Source organism: Gopherus evgoodei, chromosome 2, assembly GCF_007399415.2.
Source record: "Gopherus evgoodei ecotype Sinaloan lineage chromosome 2, rGopEvg1_v1.p, whole genome shotgun sequence".
Taxonomy (NCBI): Eukaryota; Metazoa; Chordata; order Testudines; family Testudinidae; genus Gopherus; species Gopherus evgoodei.
Window position 1 is genome coordinate 195,274,441 of NC_044323.1, and position 20,202 is coordinate 195,294,642.

Consider the following 20,202-nt stretch of genomic DNA (forward strand, 5'->3'; position numbering starts at 1 on the left):
GGAAGCCCAGTGGCTTGAGAGTTGTTGATGTGTTTATTGCCCTTGGGGCAAGAGTGCATTCTTGGGAATGACTATGCTGCTTGATGTCCAGCTGAGGGAGTTTGAAGGAGAGGCTATGCAGCATTAATATGTAGATACAAAGGGATAGGACCCAGTAGATGGATTTGGGCCAACATCAGAGTACATGTACTGGTAGTTATAAAGACAACAGGGTTGATTGTCCTCTCACTTATGCAGGTATAAATCAAGAGTAATTCCATCAAAGTCAATGGAACTACAAGGGTATAAGTGAGAGAAGAATCAGACCAAATGTTTTTAGTGAGGGGCAACATTTGAAACAGGTTCATTAAAGCCATTTCCTTTAGTGCTTCAGGTGAATGTGCTGACTATGTTAATGAGAGGCTCCTTCAACACTTTTTCCCCTTCACATGCTGCCTGTATTAGGCATGCCTGTATGCACAAAGATAATTAGTAATTTGTTTGCTCACTTAAATGCTTTATTATAACCACAGAGAGGAAGGTAAGCAACAGCACTTGGCAAACAAATAGGCTTAGGGTAAGTGACCACTGATGAAAATGGTTATACTTTGTGCCTGGTCAGAACCTCTTCTCCAACCCCTACACACACAATGAACTATTGAGGGTATTGATACTAGTGCACAGTGTTCAGTTTACAGGCTTTAACATAATGTGTGTAAAGACTTTGATAGAAGCAAGAGTTATTCTCCCTCAAGACTTTTTATTTTAAACACGTAACATTTGGGACTAGAATTTTAAAGGCCTTAGGTGTCTAAAGATACAGATATGTGCCTTGTGGGATTTCAAAATACCTAGGTGCTTTTAGAAATCCCAGTTGGTGCCTATCTGAACCTTGAGGTTCCCAACAATGCACTCCTGCCACAAGGACAATAAAAACATCAACAACCATTAAGGGATAGAGATTTACAGCAGGGAAATCACCCCAATTTACCTCTGAGGTCATTTATGCGGAGGATAAATAGGGTTGCTCTTAAAAGCAAGGGAATATACCTAGCTGGAATTAATATGATTAGACCACCTTGTTCCAGCCAGCCTCTGGCTGTAGGGACATTGGGAGGCATAGCTGGAACACATTCCACTTTTCAACTCCCCAGGCTATCTCAAGATCCCCTAGGGAGCTATTGCCAGGCTATGTAAGTCAAAGAATCTCTGATGCGACTATAACCTACACAGGCAGCCAAATGGACCCCTGGCTGCTCCCAGGATGAAGGGTTACACAGAGATGGCTTTAAATAAATTCCACCCACCCACTCTCAGGTCCACAGTTGATCACATCTCAGCTGGACCTAATGTTCTGCCCTTTCATGCAGCTTTTACATGCTCCTAGGGTAACTTTATCACCATGTACACAGTCATTCATGAAAAGATGACTTTTTGCTTAGAAAGGGGAATTGTTCTATCAAGTTTTAATATAGCCTTAATGTTTTTTGCTTTTTCTTTTTTTTTTAAAGTGCTTAATTGACATCTGATGATTTTATCATCTAGAAACCGTTACCAGAGTGAGACTATTAATCTGGATTTAGAAGTACTGATAAATGTCTTTTCTTTTCCCAAGGCTGAACTACTATACGGCTTTATTTTCTGGAGTCCCTGGTTGTATTATTTCTAGGAAGAGGGTCATTCAGAATGCAGCATCTCATATCCTTATCTGTCAGTAGGACATGACTATTTCGGTACATAGCTCCTACTCAAACTCCTTTCCGTACAGGCTTCCTTTAAAGTGTTTTACTGATTTTAAAGTTCTTTTGCTTGCTTACGAGGCCTTGAATGGCTGTGGTAACTGGCCAGTTTTCTCTTATGTATTTTCCAAACTCTTAATTGCAGTCTGAATCATCAGGATACTTGTTTTGTTCTATAGTATAATCTTGTGTAGCGTGAGACACAGAATTTTATAGTTATGCCCTTACAAGGCATCGTAGAATCTTTTCCTGCTGCCCACTCTGTCATTATTTAAAGATAAGGTCGAATATGTCTTTGCTACTGCTTTTAGCTGATCTTAATCATTGTTGTTTAACTGTTCAGTGCGTGATGACCGTTTTTTTTGTGAAGGATGTTATGTAATTTCTTATTATTACTCTCTGACCTCAAAGTACTCTATTTTGAGATATAAAATGTACAGAGTAATAATATATAAATACTGATGCATCCAAGAGAGTAAAAGAGACTTTCACTCTGGACAAGCTTTTAGGTACAGTATATCATACAAAAACTTAAATCCTGTCACCTTCCATCATTTTTATATTTTTTCTAGCACATTTGCAATAGAATCAGTCATAGAGAAGCCTTTTTTTTCTTTTTTCTTTTTTTAAAAGGAACAGGTTCCTCATAACTGAGGTGACCAGATGTCCCGATTTTATGGGGACAGTCCTGATATTTGGGGATTTTTTCTTATATAGGCTCCTATTGCTGCTCCACTCCCATCCCAATTTTTCACACTTGCTATCTGGTCAGCCTACTCATAACCCATCTTCTCTAAGTTTAGCCTATAACACAGAATTTGTATTATAATCACTTTCATTGCATTGGGCCTAGACACATTGACTGTCTTTTTGTTTTAAAAGCAGGATTTACTCAGATATCCTACACTAAGGAATCTGAGATTCTGCAGTTATTTTCTGTTCTAAACATAGGAAAATACTGTGGCATGTGATATACTGCACTATAGCAACTTGGGTGAAATCTGATTTTTTAATTGTATCCATCATATTAAGAACAGGATTATGTGCCTGATCTTATACACATTGAAACTGGAAACAGGACTAAGCCCTTTCAGTTTCACTGCAAAACTAAGTGGAGGTGAAATCGCACTTATATGTGCATGTGAGAGCCCTATTTAAGGAACAAATATCTTCAGTAATACCAAGGGGAACACAAGTAATGCCTATTCCAACCATTCAAAGTCATGAATGAGGTCCCAAAATCATGAAATTAAAAAAACAAAAAACAATTTGGGTTCTTTCCATTTGTTTTCTGGTATTGGAGATTTTAAGGTTCACATTTTCAAGCTTTTGTCTACAGCCATAAGAGTTAAAATCTTCCTTTTATAAACACACAAACCAAAAGCTGAGATTCTTAGGTAAGAATGCCTTGATTCTAGCAGCTGATGGCTTTAAGAAATACCACACAATTTTGAGACTTGCAATCAAATAATGAGTTAACCACACTGGAACACAGAAAATCACTGACCAGGTAAATTTCTCTTTTGTTACAATATTCTCCTATACTCTTTTAAGCTACTCTAAATATATATGGCATCTGGTAGCAACCCGTATATTTCGGTTGCCTAACACTTACTATTATAAAATATTATTGGGATCTTTTCTAGGTAGCTGTAACATCTCCATTGTTTGACCCAAAGCCCTTGGTCCAGACAGCGGACATTTGCTTATCCCAGGAAATTCTGTTCAGGTTTGGCTGAGATATAAACTGTTAAAAATCACTGTTTAACTCCTTTAGTTTGTGCTCCTCAGGAGAATTCTGGGAACTTTCTGCAATGGTAATTATAAGCATACAAACATTCTAAAGCGCCAGGCCCACATCCCCACCCAAGCAGCAGCAGTGTGCTTGGTATTAGGATTGCCCAGTAGCTGCCAGAGCAGTTCTACTCAGGCAGAAGACTGGACCCAGGTTAGGCTCTTCTCTTCCCTTGCAACCACACACCTTCTCAGACCTGGCTCATATGGGAGGCAAGTTTGTAGAAATTTTGGTGGTGCCCAGAACCGCCCCCCCCAACTCTGCCCCCTCAAACTCTGCCTCCACCTGCCTAAGGCTCTGGGTGGAGTTTCAGGGGGGAGGTCTGGGGTGCAGGTCCAGGGCTGGGGATTAGGGTGCAGGAGGGGTGCAGGCTTTGGGAAGGAGTTTGGGTGCTGGGTGCAGGCTCCGGGCTGGGGCACGGGGTGGGTGTGCAGGAGGGGGTGAGGGTTGCAGGCTTTGGGATGGAGTTTGGATGCAGGCTCTGGGCTGGTGATGGGGGTGTAGGAAGGGGCGAGGGGTGCAGGCTTTGGGACGGAGTTTGGGTGCAGGCTCGGCTGGGGGTGGGGGTGTAGGAAGGGGGAGGTGGTGCAAGCTGGGGCAGGGGATCAGGCTGCAGGGAATGAGGGTTGGGGCTGAGGATGAGGGGTTCATGATGCAGGGGGGCTCAGAGGTGGGGCAGAGGCTCAGGGTGCGGGGAGATGAGGGCTCTGGCTGGGGCTGAGGATTCGGGTGCAGGGGATGAGGGCTCTGGCTAGGGCAGAGGATTAGGGCAGAGGATGAGGGCTCTGGCTGGGGATCAGGGCTGGCCCTAGCAATTTCACTGCCCCGAGCACGGCGGCACGCTGCGGGAGGCGCTCTGCTGCTCGCCGGTCCCGCGGCTCCGGTGGATCTCCCACAGGTGTTCCTGTGGAGGGTCCAATGGTCCCATGGCTCCAGTGGAGCTGCCGCAGGTATGTCTGCGGGAGGTCGACCGGAGCCGCGGGACCAGCGGACCCTCCGCAGGCACACCTGCAGCAGATCCACCGGAGCCGCCTGCTGCCCTCCCAGGAACCGGCAAAGCGCCCCCTGCGGCATGCCGCCCTAAGCACACGTTGGCACGCTGTGGCCTGGAGCTGGCCCTGCTGGGAATGAGCATTAGGGTGCAGGGGGATGAGGGCTCTGGCTGAGGATTAAGGTGCAGAGGGATGAGGGCTCTGGCAGGGGATGAGAATTAGGATGCAGGGGGATTAGGGCTCTGGCTGGGGATGAGGATCAGGGTGCAGGGGGGTGAGGGGTGGGGCTGAGGATGAGGGTTTGGGGCATTGGAGAGGCTTAGGGCTAGGGCAGGGTAAGGGCAGCCTGCCTTGCCATTAGTGGATGGCAGGCACTAGAACACTGGGGCAGCAGACAGCAGTTCTGCCGGGAGCCAATCTCTTGCAGGGCTAACAGGCAAGGACACGGCGGAGGAGGGATGCAGGGGGAGGAGTGGAAGGCAGAGCCTGGGACCCGCTCCAGGCAGGGACGTGGAGGGGTGGGGCAGGGTTGTGCGGGGAAACCTGCGGGGGCTGGGGCTGGGGTCCGATCCAGGCAGGGCCAGGGGAGAGACCCAGCTCCAAATATTGCTGGAGTAGGGCACCCAGCCCTGAATATTCCTGGAGCCCGGGCACCTCAGGCCCATATAACCCTCCGCCTATGCTGGCTCATGGTTCCAGTGGAACCATCCCTGCTTCAGAGGGGAAGAGCAAAAACTGGGCCAGGCTCTTCCCAACTGTCACCCTAAACCCAGGTTATGGTACCAGCAGCCCACCTCCCACTTTGGGATAATAGCCTTATCTTGCTGCTAGCCGGTGTGTAGCTAGTCTTGTAATTCATGTGGTAGCCTGCCATCTGTGGTGTGATGCTGAAGGCTCAGGGTTCAAATTCTGGTGATGATGCATGTTGGGGGTTGTAGCAGTTGCACAGAGTAGAATTTATTTACACCTATCATAAACCAGGTTTTTGATAAAATTTAAAATTTCTCTAACTACTTCAACAGTTTAACTAAATTACCTACTAGCGGTTGTAGCTGAGGAGTGGAATGATAATAAGGGGACTGAATGTTAGTTAAAAGGCAAAAAATGAAAATGGAAGATAATAAGGAAAACAATAGTCAGTTACTTTGTGAGCCGTTTTGTCCCTTTGCTGGAAATACCATCAACCACTTATTTGCTTATGTGTTAAAAGGTTACGTTTCCATATTTAAAAGGCACTCACCTAGTTAGGACAGAAAGAAACATAGAACAATACAATTAATATAGACACATTGAAAAAACTGGAAATGAGTTCAGTGAAGATAAATTTAAAGTAATGAGTTTGGGCTCAAAGAACAAAAAATAGGCGCTATCTACTAAATGGAAAAGTAAAGCAGACTAGAAAGCATCACAGAGTTAATGAAGAAAGTTCCCTAAAGCTTTTAGCTCATTTTGTTGCTTCCATTGTTCTTAAAAAAAAAAAAAAAAAAAAAGCTACATTACATGTCTGGAGGAATGCAAAATAAATCAAATAAAATGACTGCATACCAGATCTACATGGCTCAAGGGATTGTTTATATGACACACAGAAAGTATTGATGGTTCAAAATCTAACTTACGTCAACGATGCTCAAAGACCATTATAATCACACCACCAAACCATCCTATGTAGGCTACCAATCAAGCCTCAGATAATAAACATTTGGAGAAATCACTGATTTAAAACAAAAGAAAGTCAGACTCCATTCTTTTATTACTTACTAGCACACCCCATAAAAAATCCAAATTTATTAGATGGCCTGTTTATGGAAAAATATATTGCTTAAGTGAGGGACACTTCTTGTTCAGGTAGCAAAAATTAGGTCTAGTTTGCATGACATCATGTATGCAAATAGATCTTGCTTGATATGAATCAGGTAATCAAGATCACAGGCCTGCATTGGGATCCACTATCAAAGATATCTGCACCTAGGCAGAGTCAGTGGGACTACATGTAAGTCAATGGGACTTCAAAGGGTTCCATGCTAGTGAATCTTAATGACATATCAGCGTCGAACTCTGTACACTGATTCTGTATTCCTTATGTATCCAAAACTTTGGGTGCATCTCTTCACTTTGAAGACAGGACAGAAACGGAGCTGTGAGGTAAGTGGGGTGAGGTAATATCTTTTATCACACCAATTTTTGTTGGTGTGAGAGACAAGCTTTGGAGCCACACAGAACTCTTCTTCAGGACTGGGAAAGGTACTCCACCTACCTTGAATGGTCCCTTGGATATGTGCTAACTACTTATGCTAAACACTCAGTTCCACCTTGCATTTTGCTGTGATGCTGGGATTACATTTCCCAGACCTGAAGAAGAGCTTTGTGTGGCTCCAAAACTGGTCTCTCTCACCAACAGAAGTTGGTCTGATAGCAGCTATGACCTCACTCACCTTGGCTCTCTAATATCCTGGTACTGCCATAGTTACACCTACATTGCATACAAACAGGTCTGTTGTAATTGTTACTATGGGTTCTACTCTAAATCACTATTGTCACCTAGCACCAGAGCATCTATACCAGCATTCAGATGATGCAGCTTGGTCTGCAGTTCTTCTCCTATTTACTAGCTACACTTGAAAGAGATCAATCTCACTACTATAAATCTTGACCTTATCCTTTAGCATTCTTGCAAAATTCCCAGATATTTTTTGGAAGTCAGTGGAGGCTTGTCCTGAGCCAGCCCTGTACTATCAAACTTCTTTTTAATTTTCTCAAACTCATTCATTTAAAAAAAATGGACTGAAAGCGTATTTTACTGGAGTCTCAAAAACTAGATTATACTTTTCATTACAAAAATGCTACAACTTTTTAAAAAATATGTACTTTACAGTATCTGGAAAGGAGCAGTTAAGTGATACAACCCTTTCTCCACCACTAAAAAAAAAAATCCCTTTTCTCTTGCTCTCATACCACCTGAATTACCAACCCATCCAACATGGCTTTCCAATCTCCTGATCTTGGGGGCATCAAAGGGCAGTTCTGTTCTCCGGCAGACATTCAGAGCAACCTCATGGTTGTCAGGGCCGCCCAAAGGAGAGAGGGGGGGCAAGTGGGGCAATTTGCCCCAGGCCCCAAGTCCCATAAGGCCCCCACAAGAATATAGTATTCTATAGTATTGCAACATTTTTTTTTAGGGAAGGGGCCCCCAAAATTGCTTTGCCCCAGGCCCCATGAATCCTCTGGGCGACCCTGATGGTTGTTTTACCGTGTACCGATCTGCCAGCCCAGGACCAGCAGACCACAGCACACTCTGACCACTTTCACTCCTACACCTGCCATATCCCTGGAACATCAGGGGATCCAGAAGTGGATTATGCCAGCTTTATGCCACTCAGGGACTTTCCTACACATTGGGATCCTCAGGTGTACCACTGGGCAGTTCTCCAGGCCATTGGTAACACTGGAGTGGCATAAAATGGAGGCCTAAGAACTAGTCCCTTAATTTTAAAACTTTTCAGATTTTTTCCAGTCTCCCTAGTGGAAAATATATATATATATATATATATATATATATATATATATATATACGGGGATGAGTTGCAGCATTTCAGGGAGAATGATTTCTTTTTGCAGATTTTACAGGTATATGGATTGAAACTTGGCCATAACAGACAGCTAGTTTCCACTTGAAATATGGATCTGCTGTTGCCACTCCGTAATGAATGCTTCTGAGTAAGTGTGAGTTCTAGTTATCTTTTTCTTTGTTTGTGCTTATTTGAGCTTGAAAGCTAGAATCTATATTACATTTTTAAAATACTTGAGCTGGCAAAATGCTCTATAGGTCCAATGGGAAGCCTTCAACTTGGCTACATATTTATATATAAATTATTTCAAAGGAAACTAAGATCAAATTTAAAACAGAATTTCTTATAGCCATAGCATGGCTTTCCACCAGCCCTATTGACATGCATTGTGCAAAACAATAGTGTGGTACACAGCTTGTATGTGAGCAAATAAAAGTACATCTAACATCTTCTTTTAAGGATGTTGTGACATGCTCGTTCCTCAATCGAATACTGTTAGCTCGCTAATCAATCTATTTGTCAAAAAGGCTCTTCTGTGGCAGAAGAGAGTGAGAAGTTTGACAAAACACGTTAACTTGGCAATGTTGATTAATGCTTCTGAGTTAGTACAGTTTCAACACTATAAATTAAGACTTTTCATCGCAGTTGGCTTTTCAATAATTACTTGCAAGACAGGCTTATTGCAATGACACAATTTATTTACCACCCATCCCCCCAAAAAAAATTCCTCATGTTTCTGTGCTGAATGTGGGTTTTTGCTGATTAGAGTTTTTTTTTCTTTTTTGGCCACTGAAGTATAAATAGTGCATTTTACCATCCATGTATATCACTGGTGGAAAAAATGTGAAGAAGCCTGATTTTCACAGTTGTTGAGCACTCATAAATTGCAAAATCAAAGGGAGAAACAGTTATTCAGTTCTGTTAAAATTCAGGCCACAAATTAAGCCAGAATAAAGTCCCTCTCCTCTACAATTGCCCATATGTAAGCGAGGGAATGGTCCCGCTATTGTGGGGAACTTTCCTGGCTTCTGCACTACCCCGGTGAAGTGGGCTGGTGAAAGGATCTGAGTCCTCGCTCCCACTTCCTTTACCCAGAGGCCTCCCTGCCCTTGAGGACTCCTCTTCCACTCTCCTGTCTGGCAGAGACCTCGTAACCCCAACAAGGCTGGGCCCAGGATTCCTGGGGGGCTCAACCCCCAACCCTGCTGTGGCCACCCAGGACAGGGGACAGGGTGTCCCCACTCCAGGGTACTCTCTTTGCACTGCGCACCTCCCTGACCCACTGATCACATCATACAATTTAAAGCAAATACAAGTTATTTAATTAACAATTAATTTTAAAAAAGAGTAAGGAAAAATGGAAAAGATTAAAGGAAAACATCACCCCGCTCTGTGGCAGGGACCATCAGAAACAGTGTCTCTGGACATCAGGGCACTTCACAGTCTGTTCCTTGTAGGTCCCAGGCTTCCTTCTCAGGCCCTGGCTGTGCTGCAGGAATGCTGACGGTTGGACACTTGCTCTGGCAATGGCCACACACTCTCAGGTTCTGAGTGGCAGGACCCTTCTCCTCAGTGTCACCCCCGCTCTGTCAGGGTTATGATCCCCCTCCAAGTCTGGCCTGCAGGGCCTCTTGGCTGAGGCGTCTCCCTGTACTGGGCCTACTGCCCAGGGTCCCCCTCGCTCTTCTCAGCTGCGCACCACACCCAGCTCCGGACTGCTCCAGCCCCAGCTCCACTCTGCCTCAGTACAGCTGCTGCTGCTTGCTCTGCCCCCAGCTCCCTGGGCTGCTTCTCTGGCCTCTCTGTCTCCAGTTGCTACAGCTCCGGTCCCAGGGCAGGTCTGCTCTGCAGGCTGTTTCTGTGACTCTGCTTTGAGCTCTCACCTGCTTCCTGGGCTGCTTGTCTGGCTCCTCTTGCTCTGGTTGCTGCAGCTCTCCTCCCAGGGCAGGACTGCTTTCTCTGGGGTGTGCTCTGGCTTTTTGGGCTGCAGCTCTGGTCCTAGCAGCTTAGCTTGGGCCCCTACTCCATCTTAGCTCAGCCCCACTCTGTCTGACCCAGGCAATTTCAACTCACACAGAGGATGGGACCCACCCTGGCCTTCTGTCTCTTTGATTAGCCTGCCCGCCCTATCAATCAGGCTGACCTGGAGCATTGGCCTCTCACCATTGTTCCTGCGGACTGTCAGTCTCAGGGTCCTGATTTGCCATCGATCTCTCCCCTTTTAGTGCTGGGAGCTAGCAACCAAAACGCCCCCACTGAATGTTAGTAAGGGGATAACAGTCCCCTTACAAATAGCCTATTTTTCTTTCATATTCCAAATTCCCATTGTCTTAAGTGAGAGTTTTGGGTGTGCAAGGAACACAGGATGAGCCGAAAGTGCTAATATTCATGGAAGCCGCTCTTATTAAAATTCTCCCATTAAAACAAAGAGAAGATTTTCTTGCCTTGACCCTCTTCACCCATTAGGATATTCTGCTGCATTCCTAACAGAGCTGTGACCTATTCTCAAGGCTCATAAAAATACTTATGAAAAGCAAATGTTACCATTGGAAAATACCAGAGTGTACAAGTGCTAAGTGTTTTCGAGTAAACTACCCTTTCCAGTAACTTGGCTGTAGACTAACTCCCTTTCTACTGATCAATGAAAATGTCCCATAGGTGACAGTCCCTTGTCCACATCACTTTACCCATCCACCAAACTCATAGTTTAGATCAATGAGTAGCAGAGTCCAAGTTTATCCTTGCAAGTCTGTCTCCAATCTCAAGAGAGCTACTTGCGTGATCTTACCTAGAGGCATCACCACCTAATTCAGCTGAGTGATTCAGCTTTATTGAGGAACTGGGTAGGCAGGGCCTCACTGGAATGGTCTTAGTTTTATTGCTGTTTGCGGCATTGTCTTGTGCAACAATATACTCTGTGATGGCTCTCATAGCAAGATCCCCCATTTATGTTTTCTCCTGCCACAAAGCCCTCGTGGGAGGGAAGCCTAGAATACCAAGGACCCTGAGCAGAGTCCTGATACTTTGGACATGAGCTCTTTGACAGAAGGTAAGAGTTTATTACCGTTTTTGAGGTCCTATTCCCCAAATCCAAGTTCATATCTAGGTAGTGTGACTCCTCAAATGGGATTGTGGGAAGATAGTTTATGCAAATGAAGTTCTCTGACAGTACTTTTCCCTTTTCACAAACAAAGGGAGTAAGGAGTTCTTTCCCCTCTGGCTTTAATGGCCCTAGGACAGTGGTTTTCAAACTTTTTTTTATGGTGACCCAGTTGAAGAAAATTGTTGATACCCATGACCCAATGGAGCTGGGGATGAGACATTTGGGGTGTTGGAGGGGCTCGGGGCTCGAGAAGATGGCTGAGATGCAGGAGTGAGGGCTGCGGGATGGGGCCGGGAATGAGGAGTTCAGGGTGTGGGAAGGGGCTCTGGGCTGGGGCAGGGGGTTGGGGCATAGGAGGCAGTCAGAGCTCTGGGCTGGGATGCAGGCTTATGAGTGGGGATGGAGATGAGGGGTTTGGGGTGCAGGAAGGGAGTCCAGGTGGGGGGGGGCTCAGCGCTGGGGCAGGGAATTGGGGCACAGAGTTGGGATGTGGGCTTACCAATCAGCAGCACAGAAGGGGTGCTAAGGCAGGCTTCATGCCTGTTCTGGCACTGTGGACCATGCTGCTCCCTGTAAGCAGCCAGCAGCAGGTCCAGCTCCTAGGTGGAGGTGTGCAATCAGCTCTGTGCGGCTCTTGCCCGCAGGGACCGCCGCCCCCAGCTCCCATTAGCCAGTTCCTGGCCAGTGGGAGTGTGGGGATGGTGCTCTGGCCAGGGGCAGGGCACAGAGCCCCGTGCCTCCCCCTACCCGCCTAGGAGCCAGATCTGCTGCTGGCCACTTCCAGGGTGCAGCATGGTGTCAGAACAGGTAGGGACTAGCCTGCCTTAGCCAGGAAGCACCACTGATGGGACTTTTAATGGCCCAGTCAGCGGTGCTGACCAGAGCTGCCTTACATTCCATGACGCAGTACTGGGTCACAACCTGCAGTTTGAAAACCGCTGCCCTAGGGTGTATTCACATATACACTCTAAATTTCACATATTGAACACTGTACATATTCAGTCTATTTTCCAGAAACAAAGTATACACATTTCCACCAAATGAACTTAGTATAACATTGTTTGCCAAGTTGGTTAGCTTCCTGCCTTGTTTAAATTAGTAGATTCCTCAATCCTTTTCCCCCTCTGGTCTGCAAGTTTTGCAGCAGGAGTCCGAGAAGGGTTTTATTGGAGGCTTAAGGAGAAAATGTTCATGGAAGACTCTTGAAAGCACAGCCATTGCCTAAAATGTGTGGCAGGCAAACCCAAATACATTTAAACCATTCACAAAGTGAACCTTGAACAAAATGGTACAGAATGGTTCCTGTAAAATATAAATCGATTTTGATAGTTGATTAAATGTAGGATTCTATTTTAAATATGAACTGGTATTTAATATTGTGATGCTGGCAGACCAGATGTAAGCTGGTGCCAAAGCTTGAGCTCTCAGCCGAGCACTGACAAATTCATTGCTGGAAAACAGTGTACTTCATCTGTGTGTTAGCATGGTGAAGACTTATAACAATGTGTTTAGACTTTATGAAATGTTTGTAAGGTGCTGCATACATAAAATTCACTTAAAATTTCTTTATCATATGCTATAAGGTAATATTTAAGATTTTGCTTTGTACCTGTACAAAAATGTTTGCTCTGAAACTGTAAACTTGGACAGGAGGAATCGTCTCCTGCCCATCAAGAAGAGCCATCAAAATTAAATGGGCCATTGTGGGACATCATAATACACAATGACTTTTTTAATTGCCCCTTGTCATGACACACAAGATCCATGCTCTCTCAGCTCGCTACGGTCCCTGGGAGTAACCCCCTTCAGTGTGGCTGCCTTCCAGATCACCTGACCCCCCTCCCCTTCAGTCCTTTGTTCTCCTACTGGCCGAAACCAGCTAGCTTCCAAAGTGGGATGTGCCTTTGGATCACCAGTTGCTTAGCTCCAGAGTGTCCTTGCCATTGTCCAGGGTCCAAGTTGCTTGGTGAGCTCACACCTGGTTCTCTGCAACAACGAACACCCTCTTCCCCCACCTTATTAAACATGCAGGACACAGGGAAAAGTGATACACACAGTACTCATGCAAAACATCAAAAGGTAATAATAATAATTATTATTATTATTATTATTATAATAACCACCCACTTCATCACACCCTTCACACCCATGAAGAGATTATGTGAAAAAGGGCTCCTCCCATCAGCTTCTGAAAATAAATATAGGTAACAAGAAAATTTTTTATCTTTTTGCTGTTTAGACTCTCACAGGGCTAGAGGTATGAAACAGAAGTTAAGATTCCCAGGGTCAGCCAGTGTAAACCCAGAAGACATTCAGATATGACAGATTACTACAATTCAGGCTCTTTTGAAACTATAGACTGTAACTCATTTGTTTGTATATGTCTTTGCCTGCTTTAACTTGTAATAACTCGCTCATTTTTTTCCTTAACTAATAATTCCTTAGATCGTTTACTGTAGGATTGGCTATAAGCTGGGAGATCTAAGGCAGTGGTTCTCAAAGCCGGTCCACCACTTGTTCAGAGACAGCCCCTGGTGCGCTGGGCCGGTTTGTTTACCTGCTGCGTCTGCAGGTTCAGCCGATCATGGCTCTCACTGGCCGTGGTTTGCAGCTTCAGGCCAATGGGGGCTGTGGGAAGCAGCATGGGCCAAGGGATGTGCTGGCCTAAGGTACAAATTGACCTGGGGTAAGTGACTGGTCCTTTGGGACTGGGAGTTATCTGAATATTTTGTGATCTTTGGTGTATATAAATCTAAGATCTAAAGTTCAGCTTGCCTGAATGGCAAGATAGGAACGCGCAAGGGGGCTGTCTATGTCTCTGTGGTAAGACTGTTATAGTGATTTACAAGTTCACACTTGTTACTGGGTTGGTGAAGTATAATTATAGAACATACAACCAGTTTGGGGTCTCTTCCCTGCTTCTTAACATCCTGCCCTGAGGTTGCCACTCCAGACAGAATAATTATAAAAATTAATATGTTTAATTCACTATATTTACTTCCCTTCTTAATCCAGATATATTTCAAAGTGAGCTACACATTGTGGATCCAATTTTTAAATGTGATCTCCTAAAGAGGATACTCATATCTCACATCTGTGTATTTAAATTAACATTAAGTCAACATCAATGTTTACCTGAGCACAAAAGTGTAGACTTTTCTTATATGTGAATCATTTCATCTATAGTGGCTGTTTTTCACAACACAAAGTAAAGTATTTTAAAAGAGAAAGCGAGGAACTGCTTGTTTAATCGAAATTACAGTAGGATTTTAAATTGAGCAAAATGTAATGACTAGAATTATAAATTGGAAATAAAGCTGGGGCTAACACCCCTACTTATTATAATTATTACAAATGGTTCACATTTCATCTGGGTTGCTGAAGCATCTATTTATAACTGGTTAGGAGGAAGAATGCCACTGAATTGGCTTGATTTTTCATGGTATTCTTCCATCTAAGTACCAATGAAGCCTGATGTTACTTACTTACGTATTTGGCAATGAAAAATAAGGCGCTATGTTTGCAATTATGCTTTACATCTATTATATTTGTTAGAAATGTATGGTTTTGAGCCAACAGCAGAGCCAATATGATAAATTAAATGTAAATGTAATGTCAATTTACCACTCAAGTATAAGAACATAAGAATGGCCATACTGGATCAGACCAAGGGTCCATCCAGCCTAGCATCCTGTCTGTGGACAGTGGCCGATGCCAGGTGCCCCAGAGGAAGTGAACCTAACAGGTAATGAGCAAGTGATCTCTCTTCTGCCATCCATCTCCACCCTCTGAAAGACAGAGGCTAGGGACACCATTCCTTACCCATCCTGGCTAATAGCCATTATGGACTTAACCTCCATGAATTTATCTAGTTTTCTTTTAAACCCTGTTGTAGTCCTAGCCTTCACAACCTCCTCAGGAAAGGAGTTCCACGGGTTGACAGTGCTCTGTGTGAAGAATAACTTCCTTTTATTTGTTTTAAACCTGATGCCCATTAATTTCATTTGATGGCCCCTAGTTCTTATGGGAACAAGTAAATAACTTTTCCTTATCCACTTTCTCCACATCACTCATGATTTTATACCTCTATCATATCTCCCCTTAGTCTCCTCTTTTCCAAGCTGAAAAGTCCTAGCCTCTAATCTCTCTTCATATAGAACTCGTTCCAAACTCCTAATCATTTTAGTTGCCCTCTCTGAACCTTTTCTAATGCCAGTCTATCTTTTTTGAGATAAGGAGACCACATCTGTACTCAGTATTCAAGATGTGGGGGTACCATGGATTTATATAAGGGCAATAAGATATTTTCCGTCTTATTCTCTATCCCTTTTTGAATGATTCCTAACATCCTGTTTGCTTTTTTGACTGCCGCTGCACACTGTGTGGACATCTTCAGAGATTCCAAGATCTCTTTTCTGATTAGTTGTTGCTAAATTAGCCCCAGTCATATTGTATGTATAGTTGGTTATTTTTTCCAATGTGCATTACTTTACATTTATCCACATTAAATTTCATTTGTCATTTTGTTGCCCATCGCTTAGTTTTGTGAGATCTTTTTTGAAGTTCTTCAAATATCTTAAGCAATAGATTATTAATCCCAGTTGTTCAAACACTGGAAGGCCTGTAGTGGGGTTAGCTCTTCCCATAAAGAGAAGAAATCCTAAATATGATCTACTTCATTGAATGTATTATTTTCACATCTTTACCACTTTTGTTACGCTACATTTAAGCAGCTGTTGTTTACAATTTGCTTGGCACTAGAACTGTGATTGCTGCTTAAGATACATGTCTGAAGACAAGGTCTTTATTCTGAAGAGTTTACAATGAAAACAGACAATATGCCTATGAAAGGAGAGGGGTAAGAAAATATATGTACCAATGAGGTAAAAGGAAGGCGGTAGTGACATGCCAGGAAAGAGAGAGAGAGGTGTTATAGCTGTGTTGGTCCCAGAATATTAGAGAGACAAGTTGGGTGAGGTAATATCTTTTATTGGACCAATTTCTGTGGGTGAGAGAGACAAGCTCTCCAGCTACACAGAGCTGAAGAAGAGGAGTAGAGACCTGAAGAAGAGCTCTGTGGAAGCTGAAAAGCTTGTGAGCATATCTACACTACAAAATTAAGTCAACTTCCAGCCACCACAATAATTAAATTGACTCTTCATGTTCACACTATGCTTCTTCTGTCGATGGTGCGTGTCCTCACCAGGAATGCTTGCACCAACTTAAGTGGGGCATTGTGGAGCATTGGCTGCCGGAGCCCCACCGCTTTGGCTGCTGGATTCCAGCTACCACTCCTGGCCGGTGGAGCTTGTGAGGTGGCAGAACTGACAGTTTGGGCCATCAGCCCTGGGTTGGCGGGGCTCTGGCTGTCAGCCTGGGTGACAACAGATGATGTAAGCAATACAGTGTCTGCACAAACTTAAGCACTGTGCCTTTGTGGAGGTGGAGTTATTAAGTCGGTGTAGTGGGCAAGTTATATCGGTGGGAGCTACATTTTAGAGTTGACTCAGAGCTAGGTCGATGTAAACTACCTTACATCAACCTAACTGTAGTGTAGACCAGACTTGTGTCTCTCACCAACACAAGTTGGTCCAATAAAAGGGACCACCTTACCCACCTCCTCTCTATAAGGAAAGAGGTAGGTAAGGGGGAGAAGATTCACCGGTTAAGACTTCAATCTGTTGCTGTTACTTATTTGCCTACTTTTTTTCCCTTTTCCTCTAGCAGTTGTGCAGTTCAGGATTTCTTTTCTTTTATGTGGTTCTGTGCCATATGTTTCATTAGAAGCAAATTGAACATACCATTGAGAAGAATGGCCCCTGCACTTCGTCATCCTAATGCTTGGATTTGTTTTTGTTCCACATTGCAGAGTGCTGGGTTTCTCAAAGCAAAATACCACAGAAGGCAGCACAGTGACCCGCTCTCAAATTACAGACAAAAATATTGGAAATCTTGATAAAAGGAGGAAAGTAGGAATTGTATACACTGGAATAAACTTAGTGTTCATGATAATGACTATAGATAGCACTGGAGACTGAAGATCGCTCCTTATGCATAGAACAGGCACAGCACACATGAACACAGTCTTCCTCCACTCACCCATCACTGCACCAAAGCCTTGATGCAGAGGAAAACCTTTAAAGTCAGAGGGTAGTTAAGTTGCCATGCCAATTAAACCCTTGGCTCTCCTAAAGAGACTGTCAGCTAGGCTGCTAATTCACTTGCTCTTACCTATTTGTAGCACTAGATAGAAATCATCCACTTATTTCATATAGGGCATTGAACAGCTGTCAGATAATAATGACTTTCAGGCTAGATTAGAACCAGCATCTTAGAAATTAAAATAGCCATTTCCCATTATTAGTCTCTCTGATTAGATAATATCCAGTACCCAGTATCTTTCCACTCCCCTTTAATCACAGAATGTGGTGGAAGGGAGTTTAAAATGCACTGCAATTAATTTAAAGGCCTCTGATGCTGAAAGCAGAACTGGACAACCAATGTAGATATCTAAGTTTGAAAATTGGGTGGGCCATCGAGCAACCTATTCATTTGTTAAAATGCCTTTTTTCCTAAATGTAACCTAGGTCTGAAACACTTCCTTTCCAATTTGATGCTGCCCCAAGGGATTTAGCACAAGTATGGCTTTTACAGCCCATAAGTACAAATTCCCGTAATTTTGTTTTCAGTGCTACATGTTGCCCTACTATAGTAACCTAAGCTGGGAACACTACTATCAAGAGTGAATTACTCTGCTTTTGCATTGTTCTCTCTTAACATATCTAGGGAGCTTGCATGAGTCCTTGGGGGCACGGAATGGACTTTGCACTGGTGCTATCAAAGATAGTATTAGCAGCAAAGAGTCCTGTGGCACCTTATAAACTAACAGACGTTTTGGAGCATGAGCTTTCGTGGGTGAATACCCCCTTTGTCAGATGCATGTTGTGTATCAGGTTACCTGCCCCTGGAAATTTCCACTACATGCATCTGACGAAGTGGGTATTCACCCACGAAAGCTCATGCTCCAAAACGTCTGTTAGTTTATAAGGTGCCACAGGACTCTTTGCTGCTTTTACAGATACAGACTAACACGGCTACCCCTCTGATACTAAAGATAGTATTAATATTCATATAAATGCGGATGGGATAGTAGGCAGAACCCTTTAAAGTGCTCTCCATCTGTGCCTTGGCATGATATTAACTTAATGAATGTGAGTTCTGTCCATGAGTCTGAGCTATTTCATGAGATTAGCATTCAAAGGAGAGTAAGGCCAAAAAGGTAGGTTAACTACTGAAGAGATTCTGGCTTTAGGAAAAAGATAAAGATTCATCATGAACCATGTTGCTGTTTAAAAACAAATCCTCTTCCCTGGCTTGGCACAGAATGAACAATTTTACAATCTCAGTTATCTTTTAACTAACACTTTATTAAATATTAACATTGCAATAAAGTTACTAATAAGATTTCAGAAATGACTGTTTCCCCCGCCCCCCAAAATTTCCCATGAGCATCAATGGAGAAAAATACAGACGTTTCAAGCATTCATTTTAAAGGTAAACTCCTCTTATTCATTCATTCAATGTATGAAATATTATGAGTGATGGGCCAACTTCAAAGGCTGAGAGATTTGGTTTGGTTCACAATAATATTTTGTATTTACATAGCATCATCAAAGCAGCACTTTTCAAAATAAATAAGGTAAAGTGTTTGTTTATTTATTTGTCAAATCTATCCTGTTTAGCTAGGTATGTATGCCTATCTATCTTAGGTACTTATAAGTATCCCTCAATGCTTACTGTAGTATTTGAGTGCCTCACAGTCTTTAATGTATTTATCCTCACAACACCCCGTGAGGTAGGAAAGTGCTATTTTCTCATTTTATAGATGAAGAAATGAGACATAGAAAGACTCAGGCTATGTCTACACTGCAGCTGGAAAGTGTACTTTCTGGCTCAAGGAGACATACCTGCACTAGCTGTGATGGAGCTAGTGGGCTAAAAATGGAAGTGTAGCCATGGTGTGGCAAGCAGCAGGAGAGGCCAGCTCCCCAAGTAGGTATCTAGTGTCTAAAATGGGCATAGGGCAGCTACTCCTCCTCTTTCTTATGCAACTATTGCTACATTTCTATTTTTAGTACACTAGCTTGATCCCAAGAAGCATTTGAGGGAGAGGAAGACATGGATGACAACAAGATCATTAAACAGCTTAGGTCTGTATTACATCCACCTTAATGTTACATAGTTTGTTTGCTGTATAACCATGGTTCATAAAGTTCCTTGAAAAAGTGTGTTTGGAGGAGGATTTATCAGAGGGGAGCATGTGGTACCAGCCAGAGCCAAATTCAAAAGGTAAATGTTTGTCAGAAATTCTGGTCCATATAGTGAAATGAAAATCTCATAGCACGCTCCAGTATTTCCTAGATCCAGTCAGGTGAACACAAATGGGAGAACAGTTTTTCTTACAACATGTCTCCTGCCTTTCCTCTTCTCTTCAGGAACAGTAAGTGGTTAGAGCAGCAGACTGGGTGTCAGGATTCCTATGTTTTAATTACAGCTCTGCCATTGATTCAACATGTGATCTTGAACATTTCACAATTTCTTGGTCTCTCAGTTTACTCATTTATCAAAGTGTTGTAATATTACTTGTCTACCTCACAGGAAGCTGTGAGGCTAACTGTCTGTAAAGCAACTATTGTTCTTACCACATATAGTAGAGATTGATGAACATTGTTAATGAAATCATACACAGAATCTTTTTCTAATATTTTTTTCCTTATGAAAGCCCAGAATGAGATGAGCAGGACACTTCACATTATGATCAGGGCCGGTGCTACCATTAAGAAGAACTAAGTGGTTGCCTAGGGCGCCAAGATTTGGCGGTGCCAAAAAGTGGTGCCCCCAATTTTTTTTTTTGCTGCGGTTCCTCCCCAAGCACACAGTTACTGCTCCACTTCTCCTGCCTCTCAGGCTTGCAGCGCCAATCAGCTGCGCCGCAAGCCTGGGAGGAGAATTAGAGCAGGAGCGGTGT